At 44.2% G+C, this 17,818-nt stretch overlaps 2 long non-coding RNA genes across 3 annotated transcripts; both read right to left on the bottom strand.

Annotated features, from left to right (window-relative positions):
- Positions 1 to 11,597: 11,597 nt before the first annotated feature.
- On the bottom strand, positions 11,598 to 14,712 carry LOC124684206. 2 transcript variants are annotated; one of them, XR_006996944.1, is made up of 4 exons: positions 14,595 to 14,712; positions 13,345 to 13,489; positions 13,137 to 13,245; positions 11,598 to 11,799 (listed from the first exon to the last, which is right to left on the bottom strand). It is a non-coding gene; the product is annotated as an uncharacterized LOC124684206 (long non-coding RNA). The 2 variants fall into 2 exon arrangements; XR_006996943.1 differs by having other exon boundaries at positions 13,326 to 13,489.
- A 409-nt stretch (positions 14,713 to 15,121) lies between these two features.
- LOC124684207 lies at positions 15,122 to 16,931 on the bottom strand. Its single transcript, XR_006996945.1, has 3 exons — positions 16,889 to 16,931; positions 15,523 to 16,132; positions 15,122 to 15,188 (listed from the first exon to the last, which is right to left on the bottom strand). It is a non-coding gene; the product is annotated as an uncharacterized LOC124684207 (long non-coding RNA).
- Between the last annotated feature and the right edge of the window lie 887 nt (positions 16,932 to 17,818).

A 17,818-nucleotide genomic window follows, 5' to 3' on the forward strand; every position in this document is an offset into this window, starting at 1 on the left:
TTACATCAGTCTTGGGGATATCTTCCATGCCTAGGAATTGAGAATCAATCATACCAAGATTTCTAGCAATGCTCTCATATTGTTCTATTGTTTCCTTATCGAAAATCATGTCGAGAGTTGCAGCAGTTACTCATCAGCCTAGCGCTACGAGAGAGGGAGAGAGCGCCGATAGGGCGGATGGACGATGAGCTCACCCTGAATGCGAAGGATTTCTCGGAGAGCCGCGGGGAGGTCAGATGACGGTGTGCCGGTCGGCGGAGCTTCTAGGAATCGCGGGGAAGAACATCATATTCTGTCGACTGGGGGCCTTCTCAAAAAGCGCGAGTCATCGAGGAGGCTCGGGGCGGCAAGGTGTAGCTTCTAGGAATCGCACCGAGCTAGGGGTGGCCTGGGGCGGTGGGGCACTGGAGCTAGGGTTTGGTCATCGGGTACGGGCAGAGAGGGAGGGAGAGGTGGCGATGTCGATCGGGGGAGGGGAGTGGCCCTGGATTATACGGCGAGACACCTTTAGTCCCGGTTGGTGGCTGCAACCGAGAGTAAAGGTGTGGCATTTAGTCTCGGTTCGTGGCTGCGACCGGGATTAAAGATATTTCGCCAGCCTGCCAAAATGCACGCGCGAGGTCGACCTTTAGTCCCGGTTTAGGGTACCAACGGGAACTAAATGTGCTTTTGGAAAATTTCATAGAAAATTCATTTCAAATTCCGTAAAATGTGGTAAACTTTATAAATTCATAGAAAATTCATTTCAAGTCAGAAAATACAAATAATAAATCATAATGTTCATAAAAATAATCTCTATCCAATAAAAATATTATTAAGTCTTAATTAAGTCTTTTACTTATCCAAATTTCCAAGAATATTCAATAATTAGTAAATTTCTAAATAAATAATAAGTTTTAATTAAGTCTTTTATTTATCAAAATTCCCAAAACACATTTACATACAAAATTTATTACATTATTACACATCACCAACATTACCATCTAATGTTGCGGTCTAAAAAAAATTCTTCACCCTTTATTACACTAGGAGATGGAGTAGGGACATCTCCAGTCTCCTAGTCCTAATCCCTTTATAGTTGATATAAGCCAGGTCGTGTAACACGCAAAAACACGGACATAAGACTGACCAAATTATGAAACTTTAGATGCAAACTAGTTTTGGAAGGGCTGGATTATTCCGAACTCTAGCATATATTCCCTCCTGTCCAAAATATGTTGCATATAAGATTTGGTCAAAGTCAAACTTCATAAAGTTTTATCATATATATTGATAAAAATTTACAACAAAAGAATAATATTTTTAGAAATATCATGAAATATATTTTCATATTTTATGTATTTATCGTAGTAGATCTTTGTATTATTATCTATATTTTTTATCAAAATTCAGACAGTTAAACTTACACGAAAAATTCTGCACAACATAAAATGGGAAAGAGCGAGTACACTTCCATGGTCAACAATATTGCATCTTCCCTCGGTGCCACCAGCGGGCGCTGTCCGCGCCGGCAATCGTCGCACCGGCCGGACGGCAACACCGGGTCGCACAAGTTCATTGCTTCTGAGACCTTCGCCGCCGGAGGCCATCGATCGTGAGAGCAGCCACAACTGCTGTTGCCGCCTGGGCACCAGCTAGCCTCAATTACGGCGGCTGAGGAAAATTCTGCACCTCCAGATATTGCACATTCTGTTCAGGAGGAGAAAAACAACCACCACGTCCTTCGTTGCTCCAACGCAACGCACATTGGAACTGGTCTCTATCAAGCAATTTTTTTTTTTGATGAAACCTACTAGTGTTACAGATCAACGTGCGCACAAACATTTTTGCACGTCTGCGATGCGACCGCCAGTGGAGTATTTCTTTTGCTTGGACTCGTACGTACAAAAATTAGGGTCGGGAACGTGTAAAATTACGACGAAGTCGAGGAGCCAGAATCTGTCATTCAGAACGCTTTCAAACCATGGCTAGCGTGTGCGCGTCTCCTCGATAGGCGGATGCGAGCCACCCGACTGCTCGTGTGATGCGCCTGAGTAATGCGAAAGCCCAGCAACACGGCAGTATATATAAGCAGCTCTCGATCTGCCTCTTATCAGCCATTCCTCATCTCCCGTTGCTCCTGTAACTCCACTATCCTACTATTCCTCGCCGTGGCCAACGCGTTTACATTTTCCATGAGTGCCACAAGCGATGCCGAGCCGTCGCTAACGGCGTCAGCCATCGTCGCCCCAGCCATGTCTGGATCGCACATCCTCCGCATCGACGGCTACTCCCGCACCAAGGGGCTCGGCAACGCCAAGTTCATCTCGTCCGAGACGTTCTCTGTCGGTGGTCACAGGTGGTGTCTGAAGTACTGCCCCGACAGTCACGGCTCGGAGGATTCCGATTGGATATCCGTCTTCCTGCATCTTGATGACACTACTGTCGATGAAGTCAAAGCCGCCTTCGAGATTAGTTTGCTCGACAAAGATGGGAACCGTGTGCCTTCCTTCAGCAAGTCCAGCCCGCTGTGCAGCTTCTCCAGCTGCCAATGTACTAAGGGCTATGAACTCATCAAGAGGAGCGATCTAGAGGGATCGGTTTACCTGAAGGACGACGTATTCACCGTCAGGTGCGATGTCACTGTGGCAAAGGAGATTTTCACCAAGGCCCTCCCGATTTCTGAAGTGTCCAGGAGAAACGCTTGGGAGGAGTATTTTTTGCTGGTTCTAGTAGTTTGGATAGCAGTCTGCTCTCTGCTGGTTTTCTCGAGAGTTTGTATGTTCTCTTGGGAGATGCAACGTACTGTCTAGTTGTTGTTGTAATAAGTTGCTTGCTGAACCTGGTAGTTTTTTCTGTGTCTGTCAGTAGTTTGAGTACCAGTCTGCTGGTGTTTTTTGGAGTTGCATCTTCTATAGGGAGAAGCGACGATTTGAGGTTCTGTTTTCTTGTTTACCATGTACTCCAGTTTCTTAATGAAATTCATAGCCATGCGAGAAACAACAAGTTTGTTCAGCTAATTGAGGCCGAGTAAGAAAATATTTAGGCAGGGCCTTAGTTGGATCTTGGCGGAGCATCCAGGGAAGAGATCTGAATGGAACCCAGGTTGTAGAAAACAAGTTTTTTTTTTTCTATTGATATGTTGCACTATCAGTCGACCAGTCTGCCTCTCCGCCGTCCAATCAATGCAACATAAGTTTGCATTTTTGTTTCTGCAATATTTATAAGAAGCGTGGAAAAATCAACATGTCCAATTTAGTGCAGAAAAAACTTTGATGAAAATCATGAAAACCAAGAAATGCAACAACACAAAATCAACTTTGCAGCATGAAGACAACATCTTGGGAAGACGTCTGTAATTATATGTCAATATGTCTCATCTTGTAGCATAGGGCACACGAGCTTGCAGCAAATTGAAAAGCCTTATTCAATATAAAAAAATAACCTATAACATCAACAACGGAGGCATTGTCTTCGTGGATTTGGGCTCACCTTCAGTGAACTCGGCTAGCTGAGGCCATTCTCGCACTATGTCTAGACACTATAGACTCGTTGCCTCAGAGAATCGAATTCCCTAAGCAAGTATCCCCAAAGAAGCTCGTTTTTTGCTCCATGGTTATTTTTTTGAAAATAGTATTCATAATTTGGAACTTGAAACATATGCTCCTAGTCTAACCCGTGCGAGTCCAGCAGTCAATTTTTTTTGCAAACCTAATGACAGTCATGCCAATGAATTGGTCGAACTAGATATCACATACATATGGTATGTCAAAAAGAACTACCCAACCATTACACCAGTATGTCACGCCACATCTGCCACCGAGCCGTGTTGTGCTTGAGCTTCGCGAAGGCATGCACCACCTTCTTCCCTTTTTACCCTAGGTGCGACACATCCACCTTGCCGAGCCGTGGAGGAAGCGCGGCGCCGAGGGGCATGACGATTTCGGAATAACAATAGCATACGTCTCAAAGCAAAAGAGCGGCGTAGATAGTGCCAATATGTCCGCCTACGGGGGTAATATTCTTTTGGGGCCTCTTCCTCAAGACGCTGCAGAACCTCGTCGGGCGGAATGTGGTGCCACAGCCGCAGAGGCGCTGCCTCGTGCCCGAGCTCCGCGAAGTAGTGGGCCACCCTGTTCCCTTTCCGGAGCACGTGCGACATGGTCGTCTTGCCAAGCAGCGGGAGACAGCCATCTCCATATACTGCCCCAGGTCCTTCGCCCGGAACGGCGCACGGCTAGCGATGATGTCGATGCCAGACTTGAAGTCCCCCTCGATGGAGATGTCGCTCCACCCGTTCTTCACCGCAAGCTGGAGCCCTCGCTTGAGCGCCATGAGCTCTGCGACTGAGCTTGTAACCCTACTGATCCCTTCCGCGTAACCTAGGATGAACTTGCCCTTGTGATCGCGGTAGACTCCACCTATGCTCGATCCTTTGGACTTGGACGACCCGTCGAAGTTGAGCTTCAGCCGCCCTTTTTTCGGCGTCGTCCATGTGCTCGAGGACGGGACGCTCTTCAGGTTTGGCGGAGTTCTTCGCGTGGCATTCAAGTCTGCAGCGACGAGGCAGCTCTGCTCATCTTCCTCCCTCAGCTCACTTGCGTCCTGCTCAAGGTGCCGGAGAGAACTGTCAGGCGGAATGCCGTGCCACAGCCGCAGCGTAGCCGCCTCATGACCGAGCTTCGCGAAGCCACGGGCCGCCTTGTTCCCTTTCCTGCGCACGTGCACCATGGTCGTCTTGCCGAGCTGCGGGAGCATCGCCGTGATCTCCATGTACTGATCCTTGTCCTCCTTCATCCGGAATGGCACACGGCCAGCGATGGCGTCGATGACACCCTTGAGGTCGCCCGAGATAGAGATGTCACGCCACCCGTTCGCCACTGCGAGCTCGAATCCGTGCTTGAGCGCCATCAGCTCGGCCCTGTAGCTCGTCGCCTGGCCGATCCCCTTCGCGTAGCCTAGACGCCTAGTATGAACTTGCCCCTGTCATCACGATAAACTCCAGTCTCCACCTATGCTCGATATTTTGGATTTGTACTTGCACAACCCGTTGAAGTTGAGCTTGAGCTGCCCCTTCTTGGGGGCCGTCCATATGCTGGACGACGAGCTGGTCTTCAGGCTTCCCTGCTTGCTCTTTGTCGCCGCCTCCAGTGACGCCGGCAGCATGGCCTTGGGGCCTGCACCGACGAGGCAGGCCGCTTCGAATTTGCGTTTGCAACCCATCATGAATTCACGATCTGTACAACGCTACTTTCTCTCTTGGGAAAATTAGATTTATACCATTAAAAGATCGGATCTTTAGAAAAATATCACTGAAAGTTTTGAACTTAGAAAACTACCATTCAAATCTAGCCCCGTTACTACTTTCTACCACCACCGTCAGCTGCACGTCAACTGAAACAAACCGATCAAGTTACATAGAGGAAAAAAAAGACTAAATCCATCCCAGCACACAACAGACAACACACACGCAGCCCACACGCACATAACTCACCCTGCCCAGGATTTACAGAGACCACCAGGCGACGCGTATCCGCCGCGGCGTACCTCCCTGGCGGCGGCTCCTCTGAACGCTTCTCACCTGGAGGAATCAACGGCAGATGATTGGATAGTACTGTACTTTTCTATGAACTGCGGTCTTCTGCTGTTAGTTTTGCTGAGTAGATCATTAAGGATGGAACCGCCATGCCGTGGACAAATTGCGAACAATTAGCTGTTACTTTTGCTGAACTTTGTGTCCAAGATGTGTTATATATCTAGCTGCCGGGCTGCTAATTTGGTGTTGTTAGAACTTCTCCGCCGGCGCCCCCAAATAGGCGCCGATAGTGGCGCCGGCAGTGCTCTATCGGGGCCACTGGCAGGCCTTTCTCCATTTGGGGAGGGTTTCTCCACACCGAAACGGAGATCGCAATAAAAATTAAAAATTAAAAAACGAAAAAGTCAAAGGATTTCATTCGTTTTCTGGCAAGTCTAAGACGGAGAATGCAAAAAATAAACTAGCGGTTGAAGGCCGTTGCTGCCATCGTCGGCGAGGTCGACGAAGTTGCCGGAGTCCTTGGTGGACCACATCTCCGCCTCCCGGCCCTCTAGGTCACCTGCCGATAGTCCACTAGTCCTCGTCGACGGAGCGGCCAACGAGAAGGTGTTGCCCGGTGCGTCCTCCGGGTCATCGGGACGGCGGTAGGCTGCCTGCGCCTCAAGCTCCATTTCCCACCACTTCTTCGACGCCGCCAGCGGCGGGTGCACGGCTTCCTCCTTGAGGTGCCCGCGTGGAAGCGAGCCAGGCGCCTCCTTCACTGGCGCCGTCCTTCTCGTCGGTGCGGAGGAGCAGCCTCGGGGGCTGTCGCGGATGACGATGCCACTAGACGGCCTCGCGTATGGCGCAGAGCGCTGCCGGCCGCCGGACCCGGACGAACCAAATCGAGAAGCTCTTGACAACGCCCGTGTCGGTGCGCGCGCATGCGACGCCGCCATGCACTGCACCTGCATGAAGAAGAGCGGCCAGCGAGGCGGGTCGACGCCATGGCTGCACGCGGCGAGCATCCCATCAATGTCGCGGCCGTACCACCATGTCCGCGAACGAAGTCCGACGTGGCGCGAGGTGCCGGCGCGTGCGCCCGTTCGGCACCCCGCGTGATGAGGCCGACACGGGGTTGCCGGCGGTTTATTGGGCTCAAAAGCAAGGCCGACGCTTTATTTGATGCGCCGGTGTGAGCTCAATTTTGCCACCGGCCCTCAAATTGCTATTGGGGGCGCTATTGGGCTCCCCCGGTGGAGATGCTCGTATATATCCGAATGTGGTGCTAAAAGTTGTGTTCATATGTCTTGTTATATTTGACTGTAGTGCTGCTAAATTTTGGTGTTGAAATGTTGCTGGAAATTAGGATGTAATACAGGCGTTAAGCTGCTGAAACTGGAGATGAACGGATGCTGAAATGGTGATTTTATATATCTTCAAACGTTATTTTGAGCAAGGAAACGGTGAGTTGACGGTGATGGTAAGCAACGGAACAGCCTTTGGGTGGTATTTTTCTAAGTCCAAAACTTTCGGTGGTATCTATTATATACTAAAAGCACAATACGGAGGTTTAAATAGAGACACTACGTTAATCCACATCATCAGAATTATTTTAACTGTTAGATCTAAAATTTACGGCTATGATTTAATAAACAACTAATATTCACGTAACTGTGTAATTAGATTTGACACGTTTCATAAAAAAACATATGTATCAAATATGGAGGGTAACTCAGGTCAGCGTACCATGTAGAAGACGTAAAAAAGAAAAAGGACTCGTGAACTAAAACAATGAGCCTATCTAAACGTGCATTTTTAGGACTCTCTAGCTCTATTCAATAATTTCTTTTCTTCTTGCTAGCTCCAGCCATTGCCGTATTTGAGTTCTTTCGCCAAAATCAAACATCAACAACCCGCAGCGGAAAATGACATTATTTATTGGTCCATCAATTTTTTCGCTTGGTCAAGCAAACCATGTGATCTCAGATATTAATCAATGACGTACTCTTATATACTATATAAACAAATGAACAATATATGGATGTTTAATAGAACCACCACGTTAATCTACGTCACCTAAATTAATTTAGCAGTTAGATATTATTTGATGAAAAAATATTAATTACGTAACTATAACTGTGTAGGTCCCTTTTTCACTATTTATATGTAAAGGAAACGTGTCATAGTTTTGTTTTGAACCATGGGGAGTCTCCAAATTATTTAAAGTGTGCTAAGAATTTTTTGCTGGATTTAATTAGAAATATATCGTAAGAAGAGTACATGCTACATAGGGAAGATAGTTTTGATCGAATAGATTGCCCACCACACTTTTGCTAGGAATTTCTTTAATTTTTGGTTACTTCCACCACACTTTTGCTAGGAATTTCTTTTGGTATACTTCCACGTTACTTCAGGGTTCACGGGTAATCTAGCCTGGTGTGTGCCCAAGACTCGGTTGTATTAATCAATTGATCTTCGTAGTTGTATTAATCATGTGTACCTTATTTTTAGTGCACCCGTATCAATAGTTTTGTATATGGCGCATTTAAACATGGTCTAACAATAGTGCACCAGTAACTTTACATCCATATGATTCTAAAAAAATACTTTCCATTCATATGCAAGGCAAAACAATGGAATATCCAAACTTTAACCTTGCATGAGGATGTAACATCACATAAATACTACTGCCAACATGGCGATCTAATCTCCTATACAAACTACATATATATTCGTCGGTATAGTGTTTTATAAGAGAGATGCTAATCATGTATCCAGAAATTAAAGGCGATTAGTTCTATTGAACAAGTAGGATTTTAGCATAATATTTATAGTCTATGTAGAGTATCTTCACTTGAGTCCAGGAGGTGCTAGGTTTAAATCAACCTCCTTGTGTAAAAATAGAAAGAAAACATATTCCTCGAAATACCTTGTGGGAGTTTTCAGCATGCCCTTTTCGTTATAGTGGATGTAGAGACTTACAATTTTATATCTTAATAAAAAAGTACCAACGATATATGTGTTGAATATATTTTGCACATTAAGAAAAATGCCCTCGCATTTGTGAGGGCCACTGTGCTAGTTTTTCTAAAGATCTAATCTTTTAGTGGTATGGATCCAATTTTTCCCATGGCACATGGCTTATAGCCAACAGCTGGCTATACTATTAAACTTGCTCTTAATCTGGTGTCTTGTCCGTATGTTAATACTTAATAGGACGTTGGGACCTGTCCGTCTCCTAGTCCCACCAGGTTGATGTAAGCCACTAGCCAGGTCGTGTAACACGCAAATACTCAATCTTTAGAAAGAGAGAAGACACCAAATTAAGAGCAAGTTTAATAGTATAGCCAGCTGCTGGCTATAAGCCATGTGCCTAGGGCCCTACATGTGCCATGTCATTTGTAGCTAGTATAGAGCCAATATGTATAATAGTGAGCTATAATCATGTACTACTTTATCCATGGATGGCTCATATTTCACTCTCACAAAGTGCCTAGGAGCACGTGCTAGAGCTGGCTCTTGCATGAGAGCCCACTCCTCTTCTCACTACTAGGAAAAGGCCTAGCCGTAAGATGGGTGTTAGTGGCGCACCTGAAGGGCAGTGCGCCACTACTACTTAGCAGTGGCGCACCGGAAAGTGGTGGACCACTATTAAAAATGTAGTAGTAGCGCACCTCTCCTGCGGTGCGGTGCGCCACCACTAAGTTTGACCATGGGTTTGAGCCAGCCTTATACATAGCAATGGCGCACCGTGCAGAGGTGCGCCACAGCTATTTTTTGTAGCAGTGGCGCACCTACTATGTGATGCCCAAACATTTCCACACCCCCCCGGATCGCCTTTTCGAGTTTGGAAAAAATAAAAGAAATAGATAGAAAATTCAAAAAATTAAATCCTTTGAAATGCCCATGTAATATGTCATCTAGGTTTAGTGAAAATTGAAAAAAATGAATTTTTATATATTATGCAAAATGGCGTCATCTTTCGGTAAAACGGGTTTTCTGATTGCATACGACCTCCGATGAAAAACTTTTTTATATCAAAATCGATCTACGCGAAATTTCCTATTCGAATTCAACCGCCTACGGCCGTTTGGAGAAAAAATGGATTCGTCAAATTCAAAACAGAAGCAGAACTTTTTTCAGGTTTTAGATTTTGGGCAAAAAATAGAAAAAAAATAGCGGTGGCGCACCCATGCCTTGGTGCGCCACCTGCTAGCTTCCCGCCCACGAATTTCAAAATGCATGGGAGGAGCCGGCCACTTAACCCCCTCCTCCCTCCTCCTCCACACATTCTCCTGCTTTCATTCTCCTCTCCTCCTCCTCCTCCTGCTCTCCTCCTCTCCTCTCCTCCTTTCACTCCGGCGACCTCCTCCTCTCCTCTCCTCCTTTCACTCCGGCGACCTCCTCCTCTCCTCTCCTACTTTCACTCCGGCGACCTCCTCCTCTCCTCTCCTCCTTTCACTCCGGCGACCTCCTCCACTATGTCGAGCTCCGGTGACCTTACTTTCCGGCGAGCTCCTCCACTATGGTGACCTCCGGTGACCTTACTCTCCGACGACCCTCCGGCGACCCTCTAGCGTCCATTACCTCTGGCCTTCGTCATCTTGTTCATCCTCTCCTACATCTCCTCACCTTTCTTCACCTCTCCTACGTCCCTCATCCATCATCACCGGCGGCTAGGCTAAGAAAAATGAGAATGAACATTGCACAAATAATTCTAGCAACAAGAACGAGAAAAATAACGAGCCAAAAAAATTCGAAACAAAATGTGCCAGATCCAGATCCAGATCCCGATCCAGATCCAGATCCCGATCCAGATCCAGATCCAGATCTAGAAATTTCAAATTTTAGTAGTGGCGCATCTTTTTTCTATCCAGTGGCGCACCTCAGACGTTTAGTAGTGGCGCACCATGAAGCTAGTAGTGTCAATGGCGCACCACTAGTGCGCCACTACTAAAAGTTAGCAGTGGCGTGATAGCAGTGGCGCACCACTAGTGCGCCACTGATGGGTAAAAGTGGTGCGCCACTGATTGCCCTTTTCCTAGTAGTGTCTCTCTCCTACTCTCTCTCCTCCAACTAAGCATGAATATATATATATATATATATATATATATATATATATATATATATATGGGAAATAGTGGGCTACCATGGTGTGTAGCTATGCACCCACATCCAACCATTAGATCGTCTATAGGGAGCACAAAGGGAGCACACGGTGTTAGCCCATTTTTCCATCCATGACATGCACTTCCGTTAGGCACCGCTTGCATGCACAACCGGCGCCATTTCCTTCAGCTTTTTGATACCAAAACCACAACTACACATGGTCACGGGTTGTACTACTGGTCAACGTTCGTAAAGGCAGCCAACTAATATATATTCTTTTCAACTTTTGAATCAAAACAGCCTGCTGGAAGGAGACCCATAACCGTAACCAATTGTTGTTTTGGTTGTTATTTACAAGCTGAAACAACGGTCATATACGATAATATCTTAGAGACAACTAGCAATGATTGGCGCGGCGGCACGCCGCGCCATATGGTGAGGACTGATGGTAATTTTTGGTAGTGTGGGTAGTGTAGTGGAAGGAAAAAAAGTAGAAGTAATGTGTGGCAAATAATGATATCATTTGATTTTATTTCAGTAGTGGGGTATAAGTCAGCGATACTTGTGTTATTCAGATTCAGCTAGATAGTTTAAGGGGTATGCTGGCATAAAGTACACACATCTAGTCTAGGAGTACAGAAATCATCTTTGGTGGTCGTAGCTTAAAGAAGATGCGTATACTGATACCGCTAAACCTGTATGGTAATTGCACGTAAAAACACACACGGTTGTACCATACAAAGCAGATGACCAGTTCAGTTTACATCAGATGAATAGAATAGTAGCATCTAAAGAATGAATGACCAAGAATTTGCTTTCATGTAGGCCCAATGCAAAATGAACAGGTAAGGTGAAAAGTAATTTGTTGTTTGGCCACAAAATCCGAAGAAAAGGTTACCATCTAGTAAGGTTCGTTTCGTTGTTCCAGATTTTCATCAGTAAATTAGCAAGCAACATAAATGAAACAACAGAAATAAAACCACCACCGATTGCTAAAAAAATCAACAGAAAATTAGCAAGTATGTATACATGCCTTGATTCTTTCAATGAAATTTAGGTCAAACACAATGGCCAGCCAGACACTACAGATAACCGTTGGAAACTTCATTGCAGAGTCCACATTCTCCAGCTGCTCCGAAGCTGGCGTAAGGAAAGGATGGCACAACCCATGCAATGTCTTGCTGAAATGCACCCTTGAAACAAAGAAAAAACAAAAGCATCAGTTGTCTGCATACACATGATCGGACATAAAGTATACAACCCCAACTTGATTAACTACCGCCGATATTATCTGGTCATAAATAGCAAGTTGTTCATGGTTTATCTTTTCACGAACTATAAGAGGCATAGCCATCAAGTTATCTCTATCATACTTGCATTTCCCCTGAGAGGAATCTATTGTGAAGCAACCCTCCAGTATAGGTAGTTTCTGTACAAATAGGTGTATACACGGTGGCATGCCGCATAGAGAAAAGGAATGTTGTGTCTTTATTTGTCTGAATATTAAGGTGAGTTGTCTGGGAGGCTGTGTTGCGAGTAAATTTGATAATGAAATTAACCAGATTTATAATTCAAACTTTTCTTAGTATATCATCCATTGAGTAGATTTACATAGATTTGTACATTCATTTCCATGAGGTTGCCTACAATAGTGTGGACCGTGGTTGGCTGACATAATCCTACTTGACATAAAAACGTGCATCTAAAAAAAGGTTCTTATGAGAGCAAGCATAATTGCCGATCGTATCAAGGCGTGGTGTTTTCTGGGTTGCTCCTACATCCCAATATTCTCCATTAGCTCTTCTTTTATGGTCACATCATACGATTGCTACTTAAAATGGAAAATGAATGTACTTAATTAATGGCATAAAATTTTGGCTTGTGTGGCAATTCATTTTACATGAAAACATTCATGCATCTTGCAAATGTCCACATGTAATTCGAACTGGAAATTGTAGCAGTCTAACCAGATTAGCTGGTCAGTGATGCAACTGTCAGATCAATGGGGCAATTTTTCTATATTAGGATAGGATGACCAAATTCTCAAAAAAAAAAAGGATAGGATGACCAAATGCAAATTTAGCTATGCAGTGTGGAACAATGTTACTGGTAAACTACTCTATCCCGCACAGTATGAAGTCAGCCCTATATGCAATACATGTATCTCCATTTTCAAGCATTTTGATTATTTCCGTATTAGATAAAGCAAACATGATGCCCAGATATGGAGACATATTAAACCATAGGAACATATATAGAATAACAAAATGCTATTGCAGCCATGATCTCTCCACAAATCTGCCTACTTATATATGTTTTTATATGAACACACAATGTTAACAATTACTAATTCCTAAACTGATGGACCATAAATTGTAAATATCAGGTCACTCCAAGGTTTCAAACAAAACGACCAAGCCATGCATGGTGAATACTACAGAAATCAAGCGGCAATTAATTCTATATCAGCATAGGCAGATATCACAACACTTTCAGCTTCAGAGTAACGTAGTGCTTTCAAGGAACTCACATGTTTAGACTCAATATTGTCCCTGGAGAACACCAACATGGAATTTGGTAAGAGACATCATCTTGGCGGAAAAATTACATATGCATGTTTGTAGAATGTCCTTCAGGTCCTGACACCAAACTATCGCTTCAATAAATGAACTACCTGTACATGACCAAGATATGAACGTAGTGCTTTCAAGGAACTCACATGTTTTCAAGGAACTCACATGTTTAGACTCACTATTGTCCCCAGAGAACACCAACATGGAATTTGATAAGAGACATCATCTTGGTGAAAAAAATTACATATGCATGTTTGTAGAATGTCCTTCAGGTCCGGACACCAAACTATCGCTTCAATAAATGAATTACCTGTACATGACCAAGATATGAATCGTATGATTAGCAAAATAATGGTACTTGTTGAACATAGAGCAATCTTTCATAACGGGCTAAGGCACATGAAATTTTAAGTATTACAAAGAAAAGTATAGCTTGTTCCATTAGAAAAGAAGACCTAATAAAAAAAGATAAGAAAACCAAATACATTTCCAGCCCTGGACTACACTTTCCACTCTCAATAGTAATCAGGTGTTGTATAGCTATTTTGAACAGTAAGAATAATACATGACCAAACAAAACTCGCCAGATATCCGCCTACTTGTATACGTCTATATGTTTTTCTTTCCAACAAATTGTTTTTACACCCAGTTTGGTTCAAACTGATAACTCATATAGTCACATGTAGCAACAGATTCTATTTACCATAAGTCAGGAGAACACTTTGGAATTAATTTGTTGGAAACAAAGAATTCTAAATACCATACAAACACATGTTATGGATGGATTAATAAGACAACAAAATAATTTCCAAGGACGACAGGGTGAGAGATGCAGTTTATGTAGGAGTGCCAGCAATCTCTTGGCATTCTTTATATCTAGCTAGCTTTCTTTTGCTTCTTCCAACCCAGGCCTACAATAATTAGACTAAAGATAACTGAACAAAGTAATTGAAATGAGACAATAGGTGATTTGAATATAGAACACCATATTAGGAAAATTATCATTATTATTTGACAATGCTATTATCGATTTATTATGTTCGCAAAATGGACTGTATGTTTCCATTATAATAAAATCAATGACATCAGAACCCTGCGCATTGGCGAGCTAGATAAAACATTGAGTACGACACTGGTTGCGCCGCTCTGGACAATCACATATCGTCTTTAACAACAACATTCATATTTGTTTGGCTTTGCATTTATTTCACCAAGATACAGCTGCTAACTCATTTCATTTTGTTTTCAGCTCTTTGGATACTCTTTGTTTTGACAACCATCTGGTCATTTTCCTGAATCCGCAAGGTTTTGGTGTTCTAACTTCTAAGATATATCAGAGTAAGATAATAAAAATCTTCATATTATACATAATTTATTAAAATAATGCCAAGACATGGGAACAAAAGAAAGCTAACCTCTTAAATCTTTAGGTTTGCTATGTCTCAGAGCATCATGCGCCTTAGTGATTGGACCCTATGATCATAAGAGTAAGATACCGTTCTCGCAAAAAAAAAAGAGTAAGATACCGAATAAGTCCTTTTAGATGCTAGGAAAGCGGCAAGTCTACTGTAAAGCAGCAAGTCGTTCTCTAAGATTGTAATGTGGCAAGTATACACTGCATATGTTGCGTCGATGTATCACAATACAGAATAGATTACCGTCAACAGATTCACCTGCAGAACCTAAGATTCGACCATGCCTACATGAAGGTTGGTCACGCAGAGAAGACGAACTATTTGAATGGGTAGATAGACCTTCCTTTAGTTCCCTAAATTGTTCTATGCACTTGTTTAGGTACACATAGCCTTCCATGATTCCTCCCTGTAATAGTGAGATGATTGAATAGTGGTCATTTAAAAAAAGGGAAACTGAACTAAAGATGTTGTATGTGATATATACCTGGTGGCATACCATTAGGAACCTAACTTTCTTATATAATTTATGTAGTCTCTCGATATGTGTGTTTCCCAGATGGTCTGACACATCTTTGAGCAGGACTGTTTGAATTGCTAGAAAAAGCAGAATATATCGATTAATTGTAGCAGAGTGAAAAAATAATTTAGAAAATAATCAAAGAATATGAACAGATGAGGAAAAATAATGAGATTTTCTCATGCGTTTTCCTTTCCTTTTCCTATTGTTAATTGTAGCAAAGACTGAAATAAAATACAAAACATGGATAGATCCTAGGCAGGCATGCTGACAATATCTTTCTAATCAAAGTTGATTTGGATAAGACACAAAGTCATTTATACGGACAATCAGCTGTGAATTGACCACTGCAATTATGTAGCATAAAAAGGAGAATTTTGAAAGTGTTCCTCACAAAAGAGATATTCTTACCTTCTTTTCAAGAAAGTGCAAAGGTGAATAGAGGTGGTTCTACCTATCATCTCTCTGTAGTTTTCATCGCAAACAAAAAAGTCACATTAGGTATAATATAAATGAATTTGTGCCATTACTGGAACATGGAGGATCTAGAAGCACATTTCATATAGCTAACTTATCTATCCAGAATTAGTAAATAAGGTTTAGATAATCAATTAAACAACTTATGAGGAGGTCTAGTTGGCACTTCATTTTCTCGATGGCTTCCGCTTTTTAAATTTGTTTGCCGTAGCAAATATCCATTAGATTGCACGGCGTCAACAAAATACTTAGATGTGAGAGTAGTGTACATAAAGAAATGCCTGAAGGAAGCTAGGTGTATGAATATGGTTGAAAGCAATTATCAATGGGTTGTTATACAGATGTAGGTGCAAAGATTTATCAAAGTTCAAATATAAAGGGGCACACAGAATGGACAGAGAATGGATATACATATAATCAGAGTGGGCACACAATCAACATGGCTTCTTCTCTTTTGTTCTCCATGTCCATTATAGCCTGCCATTTCAGGTTAATAACTCTCTGTTGAAATATGCCCGACGCGGTTAAAAAAATGCACAAGAACCTGCAGTACATAAATACCTAGTTAAATTGATTGGAAAAATTACACGTGATCACTTGTGAATATTGGAAGTGTGCCATCTGACGCATAGTTACTATAATGGACGTTGTGCACAATTCAGTTCAAGAAGATAGTCTGAAATTCTACCCCATGGACAACCATAAACAATGAACTAACTACCTGAATTACTGTATGATCAAAAGGTGAACTTGGCATGTTATTGCGATATAAGATGTGCTAGATTGCCTATTTGTTTCCCCAACAGTACGCAAATCCTATTTACCACATTATTTCAATCAATTGTCAAGTGTCAACCATAAGGTCGTGAAACCACAAACTGGCTACTGATCCATAGCATGAAAAATGGCTATTGATTAAGGCAAAATCCACCAACTACAGAGAGTATGCCACAATTATGGCTAGCTGCCCAAATTCTTCAATGATGGAACCATCAGCGCCAGATTATACCGACGACTCCAAACTGACGCAACAAAATATGTTGCCAGACTACCTAGTCAGACTGTCAGAGGCAAGATTAAACGACGAATTAGTTATGATTTGGTTTTTTCTGCGGAGAATCGACCACGCACAAGTAGTCAATAATTTCCACATCAAATTCCCATCGACCCCAGCAATGGCGGCACCGGGTACTGGATGCTAGGTACTCATTGTAAAAAAAATCCCAATGCAATATATGACCTGAAAAGTGAAGAAGTGAAAAGTACATGCTAATCTGTTAATTGCTATGCGGCTGATTACCGTCGCGGTCGCCTGCAGGCTGCAGCCTGCTCTGCCGACGCTGGCCGCTGCTCATGTGCTCAGCTTCCTGCTGGTAGCAGCCGCAATTTTTGCTGGTCACTGTTCCTCTTCCGGCCAGTCACCGCCGCAATCGCTAGGGCTACCGCACCGCTGTGTGTGCCTGAGTGCATCTGGTCGTGCCAAGACTGTTCGAGCGAGCGAGCACAGTAATCCGGAGAGACGTGGGTGCACCGGCAGCCGGAGCTCAGCAGCGTTGAAGTTGACCCTGATCCGGTCCAGTCGCGAGCATCCGCACCGGCACGGCGGCGCACGAGGCCTCCATCTCGGCAGCGTGGCCGCGCGTCGCGGCGCATCCCCACGGCGACTAAGGAGCCACCACGCAGCTCGACGTTGCCGCCTACGAACTGCACCCCCGCGCAGGTGCTCCCGATGCTCAGGAGTCAGGACCTCCCCTTGTCGGCGGCTAGGCCCTTGTCGGCGGCTAGGCCCTTGTCGACGGCTTTGATGGGCTTGCTAACTGAGCCGTCGAGGAGCGGCACAACTTGTCACCAAGAGGAGGGGGCGTGGGGGAGAGCAGGGGAGCAGTCAGAGGTGAGGACATGGGCGGAGACACGGCGGATACAGATGGAGAAGAGCGTGGTGTCACGGACTCACGGTTCATCTTGACGGCTTCCCCTAGATCGCCAGCAATTCGAGATGATCTCTGTCGGCGGGCACCGTCGGGTCCTCCGCCGGCTTCAGCGGCCGCTCAGGGCCACGACGTGGCTGGCACGGCTTGCCGTTGCGTTGCGCCATGGCAACAGTTTGTTCGACCTCTTCGACGGGACATCGCCGGCCACCTGCCGCAGACACCACAGCAGCAGCATCAAAGAGGTTGGCGAGGGCTCCCGCCGTTCGCCGTCTCCACTCAACCACCGCATCAAGGGGAGG

The sequence above is a fragment of the Lolium rigidum genome, chromosome 1, assembly GCF_022539505.1.
Source record: "Lolium rigidum isolate FL_2022 chromosome 1, APGP_CSIRO_Lrig_0.1, whole genome shotgun sequence".
Classification (NCBI taxonomy): domain Eukaryota; kingdom Viridiplantae; phylum Streptophyta; class Magnoliopsida; order Poales; family Poaceae; genus Lolium; species Lolium rigidum.